The sequence below is a fragment of the Bombina bombina genome, chromosome 5, assembly GCF_027579735.1.
Source record: "Bombina bombina isolate aBomBom1 chromosome 5, aBomBom1.pri, whole genome shotgun sequence".
Classification (NCBI taxonomy): Eukaryota; Metazoa; Chordata; class Amphibia; order Anura; family Bombinatoridae; genus Bombina; species Bombina bombina.
This window is the reverse complement of record NC_069503.1, coordinates 1,013,569,177-1,013,574,872: the sequence shown is the minus strand read 5'-3', so window position 1 is coordinate 1,013,574,872 and position 5,696 is coordinate 1,013,569,177. Positions and strand designations below refer to the sequence as shown.

At 35.7% G+C, this 5,696-nt stretch overlaps 1 non-coding gene across 1 annotated transcript; it reads right to left on the bottom strand.

Moving 5' to 3' along the window:
* Positions 1-1,271: 1,271 nt before the first annotated feature.
* TRNAI-UAU (transfer RNA isoleucine (anticodon UAU)) lies at positions 1,272-1,364 on the bottom strand. Its single transcript is given in 2 exon segments — positions 1,272-1,307; positions 1,327-1,364. It is a non-coding gene; the product is annotated as a tRNA-Ile (tRNA).
* Between the last annotated feature and the right edge of the window lie 4,332 nt (positions 1,365-5,696).

The window sequence follows — 5,696 nt, the reverse complement described above, 5'->3', positions numbered from 1 at the left end:
CAGAAACAACATCTACAATGATATTTCATTATAGTTATTGTACTGATATACTATGCCTGTTAATAATAATTTGTATCACAATTAATGGGCATTCTTTGGATAGACTTACGGTAGTAACCAAAGCAAAAAGCAGCATTGCAGCATGTTCTCACTGAAAGTTGTAAATATGTGTATCTTAATTTAGTTTTTAAATATGTTATGATAAATTTTAATTCAGACCTACTTTATCATGCAGAACTTCCATTCAATATAAATAATTAACAGAAGCTCAATATCTCCATATAGGATGGTATCCCTTTCCCATTAAAAACCAAACATTAACTAAATTTATTTTTCCTCTTTATTATTAAAGCCTGAGGAAAAGATTAATTATCCACAAATCCTAATGATTAGTTATATATATTTATTAAAGCAAAGTGGGATTCCAGTTTTTAATACCATCTCTATAAGATATTGAGGTTCTGATAGAAATGTGTCTTACCCAGTACATTTATGACCTTAAAAACATCATGAATACTATGATATAAAATAATATACATAATAGGTGTTAGACCATTTTAGGGAAGTCAGGTAGACATCTGGTTTAAAGTGTATTATAGGCATATTGACATAGAGTGAGTAATGCTTTTGTTTTAATACTTAGTGTAGAAGGTGTAGGGAATTATTTTTGTTTTATTTTGTTGTGTTTATATGTTGGTTAATATTTTAATCGGAGTAACATAAATATGTTGATTTTTCAGTTATAACCTATATGGTTTTGTGTTCAAACCTATCAGGTGTGAGATGAATGTCAAAAGAGAATGTAATTCTCAGGAGAATAATGGCAGTATTTGCCTCTCCAAGATTTGGGATACCAACACCACTGTCAATAGCTTTGATTCTGCCAAGCAAGTTTTTTTTTTAACTACTGAAGATGTTCTGTGTAGATCTGGGACTTCTCTGCTGATGATATTACTTCAAGATAGAAAATAACATCCCAGAGACAGAAGGAAGATGGAAGATTCAAGATCCTGTCACAACCTATCACAAAGACACTACCATCATCCCTGAAGGAAGTATAGTGCAGCTATGCAAGTGGATCATCAAAAGGGGTACATTCATGTTACAGAGCCAGGGACCCACATCATTTCACGGTGACTACACCGTACTCTAAAATTATCACTCTATTAATTTTCTTTATTAAGAAAATTACCTTTAAGAGTGTACTTTAAGAGTTGAAATTATAAAATTTAAGAGTTATTATAAAGCAAAGCAACTGTAAGGAAAAGTGCTGCTCCAGGTGAGGCTTGAACTCACAACCTCGGCATTGCTCACCAGTTACTGTCTTATAAGTACCGCGCGCTAACCGATTGCGCCACTGGAGCTTTGCTTTATAATAACTCTTAAATTTTATAATTTCAACTCTTAAAGTACACTCTTAAAGGTAATTTTCTTAATAAAGAAAATTAATAGAGTGATAATTTTAGAGTACAAATATAATATTTAGTCTTAAAGGTTATTTAATATGAGGAATTTTAGATCCTTAATCTGACTTGTAAAGTGCGTATATATATATATATATATATGTATATTTATGCAATATTTTCTGATTTTATCCCAGAGTGACAATATAACTACGTCCATAAAATATATCTGTTTATTTACACAGCTTTTTATGGCTCATTGAGGAATTAACAATTAAAGTCTAACTAATCCAGATATATATTTATGTTTTCTTGACCATGCAAGGCATAAATTATATGAAATCTGGCTTATTATTTAGCTAAAAAGGGGCTTACAATGTACAAATTGTAGCTATGGGATTAAATATTTCTATATTATATTAATAGATAGAATTGACTAAGTTTCTAGTTTAAAATATTGCATAAATACACATATAGATGATAAACTGATAAATAATCCAATGTAATAAGACTACTATTTTGCAGGCAATTAATCAGCTGCATTACTATGTACAACAATTGAAATTTCTTATACTACTAATGCTTAGGAAAGAATTCCTCCTCTATAGTGTTAACAACTTTCCAGGGCACATGAGTGGCCCCTTGGGTAATTGGAGGATTTAATGCTAACTTTTGAAAAATGAGGTTCTTACTCTAACACATACTGTAATATTTATGCTGTTCTAATGCTTTTTGCTTTTATTGTTAAGATATTATTGCAATATAACAGTTTGCAACATGTTACCTTTCTGATTGTATGTATATGCTTATATTATTTGATGACCTCAATAAAAATACTTATAAAAAAAAAAAAAGAGAGAACCGTTCATTTGCTTTCAGACAGACAATATCACAACTGTGGCATATGTCAATCATCAGGGTGAGACTCACAGTCCTCAAGCTATGGAAGAAGTATCTCGGATACTTGTTTGGGCAGAATACAGCTCCTGTCAAATTTCTGTGGTTCATATCCTAGGTATAGACAACGAAATAAATTAACTATTATTAAATAAATGATTCCTATTTAAAGCTAAATACTTACCTGTAAAATAAATCCTAATATAGCTACAATATAAATTATAATTATATTATAGCTATTTTAGGATTAATATTTATTTTACAGGCAACTTTGTAATTATTTTAACCAGGTACAATAGCTATTAAATAGTTAAGAACTATTTAATAGTTACCTAGTTAAAATAATAACAAATTTACCTGTAAAATAAATCCTAACCTAAGATATAATTAAACCTAACACTACCCTATCAATAAAATAATTAAATAAACTACCTACAATTACCTACAATTAACCTAACACTACACTATCAATAAATTAATTAAACACAATTCCTACAAATAAATACAATTAAATAAACTAGCTAAAGTACAAAAAATAAAAAAGAACTAAGTTACAGAAAATAAAAAAATATTTACAAACATAAGAAAAATATTACAACAATTTTAAACTAATTACACCTACTCTAAGCCCCCTAATAAAATAACAAAGCCCCCCAAAATAAAAAATTCCCTACCCTATTCTAAATTAAAAAAGTTACAAGCTCTTTTACCTTACCAGCCCTGAACAGGGCCCTTTGCGGGGCATGCCCCAAGAAGTTCAGCTCTTTTGCCTGTAAAAAAAAACATACAATACCCCCCCCCCCAACATTACAACCCACCACCCACATACCCCTAATCTAACCCAAACCCCCCTTAAATAAACCTAACACTAATCCCCTGAAGATCTTCCTACCTTGTCTTCACCATCCAGGTATCACCGATCCGTCCTGGCTCCAAGATCTTCATCCAACCCAAGCGGGGGTTGGCGATCCATAATCCGGTGCTGAAGAGGTCCAGAAGAGGCTCCAAAGTCTTCCTCCTATCCGGCAAGAAGAGGACATCCGGACCGGCAAACATCTTCTCCAAGCGGCATCTTCGATCTTCTTCCATCCGGAGCGAAGCGGCAGGATCCTGAAGACCTCCAGCGCGGAACATCCATCCGGACCGACGACTGAACGACGAATGACTGTTCCTTTAAGGGACGTCATCCAAGATGGCGTCCCTCGAATTCCGATTGGCTGATAGGATTCTATCAGCCAATCGGAATTAAGGTAGGAATTTTCTGATTGGCTGATGGAATCAGCCAATCAGAATCTAGTTAAATCCGATTGGCCGATCCAATCAGCCAATCAGATTGAGCTCGCATTCTATTGGCTGATCGGAACAGCCAATAGAATGCGAGCTCAATCTGATTGGCTGATTGGATCAGCCAATCGGATTGAACTTGATTCTGATTGGCTGATTCCATCAGCCAATCAGAAAATTCCTACCTTAATTCCGATTGGCTGATAGAATCCTATCAGCCAATCGGAATTCGAGGGACGCCATCTTGGATGACGTCCCTTAAAGGAACAGTCATTCGTCGTTCAGTCGTCGGTCCGGATGGATGTTCCGCGCTGGAGGTCTTCAGGATCCTGCCGCTTCGCTCCGGATGGAAGAAGATCGAAGATGCCGCTTGGAGAAGATGTTTGCCGGTCCGGATGTCCTCTTCTTGCCAGATAGGAGGAAGACTTTGGAGCCTCTTCTGGACCTCTTCAGCACCGGATTATGGATCGCCAACCCCCGCTTGGGTTGGATGAAGATCTTGGAGCCAGGACGGATCGGTGATACCTGGATGGTGAAGACAAGGTAGGAAGATCTTCAGGGGATTAGTGTTAGGTTTATTTAAGGGGGGTTTGGGTTAGATTAGGGGTATGTGGGTGGTGGGTTGTAATGTTGGGGGGGGGTATTGTATGTTTTTTTTTACAGGCAAAAGAGCTGAACTTCTTGGGGCATGCCCCGCAAAGGGCCCTGTTCAGGGCTGGTAAGGTAAAAGAGCTTGTAACTTTTTTAATTTAGAATAGGGTAGGGAATTTTTTATTTTGGGGGGCTTTGTTATTTTATTAGGGGGCTTAGAGTAGGTGTAATTAGTTTAAAATTGTTGTAATATTTTTCTTATGTTTGTAAATATTTTTTTATTTTCTGTAACTTAGTTCTTTTTTATTTTTTGTACTTTAGCTAGTTTATTTAATTGTATTAATTTGTAGGAATTGTGTTTAATTAATTTATTGATAGTGTAGTGTTAGGTTAATTGTAGGTAATTGTAGGTAGTTTATTTAATTATTTTATTGATAGGGTAGTGTTAGGTTTAATTGTATCTTAGGTTAGGATTTATTTTACAGGTAAATTTGTTATTATTTTAACTAGGTAACTATTAAATAGTTCTTAACTATTTAATAGCTATTGTACCTGGTTAAAATAATTACAAAGTTGCCTGTAAAATAAATATTAATCCTAAAATAGCTATAATATAATTATAATTTATATTGTAGCTATATTAGGGTTTATTTTACAGGTAAGTATTTAGCTTTAAATAGGAATCATTTATTTAATAATAGTTAATTTATTTCGTTAGATAAAAATTATATTTAACTTAGGGGGGTGTTAGTGTTAGGGTTAGACTTAGCTTTAGGGGTTAATCCATTTATTAGAATAGCGGTGAGCTCCGGTCGGCAGATTAGGGGTTAATAATTGAAGGTAGGTGTCGGCGATGTTAGGGAGGGCAGATTAGGGGTTAATACTATTTATGATAGGGTTAGTGAGGCGGATTAGGGGTTAATAACTTTATTATAGTAGCGCTCAGGTCCGCTCGGCAGATTAGGGGTTAATAAGTGTAGGCAGGTGTCGGCGACGTTGAGGGGGGCAGATTAGGGGTTAATAAATATAATATAGGGGTCGGCGATGTTAGGGCAGCAGATTAGGGGTACATAGGGATAACGTAGGTTTCGGCGGTTTACGGAGCGGAAGATTAGGGGTTAATAATAATATGCAGGGGTCAGCGATAGCGGGGGCGGCAGATTAGGGGTTAATAAGTGTAAGGTTAGGGGTGTTTAGACTCGGGGTACATGTTAGAGTGTTAGGTGCAGACGTAGGAAGTGTTTCCCCATAGGAAACAATGGGGCTGCGTTAGGAGCTGAACGCTGCTTTTTTGCAGGTGTTAGGTTTTTTTTCAGCTCAAACAGCCCCATTGTTTCCTATGGGAGAATCGTGCACGAGCACGTTTTTGAGGCCGGCCGCGTCCGTAAGCAACTCTGGTATCGAGAGTTGCATTTGCGGTAAAAATGCTCTACGCTCCTTTTTTGGAGCCTAACGCAGCATTTGATTAAACTATCGATACCAGAGTTAATTTTATGGTGCGGCCAGAAAAAAGCCCGCGGA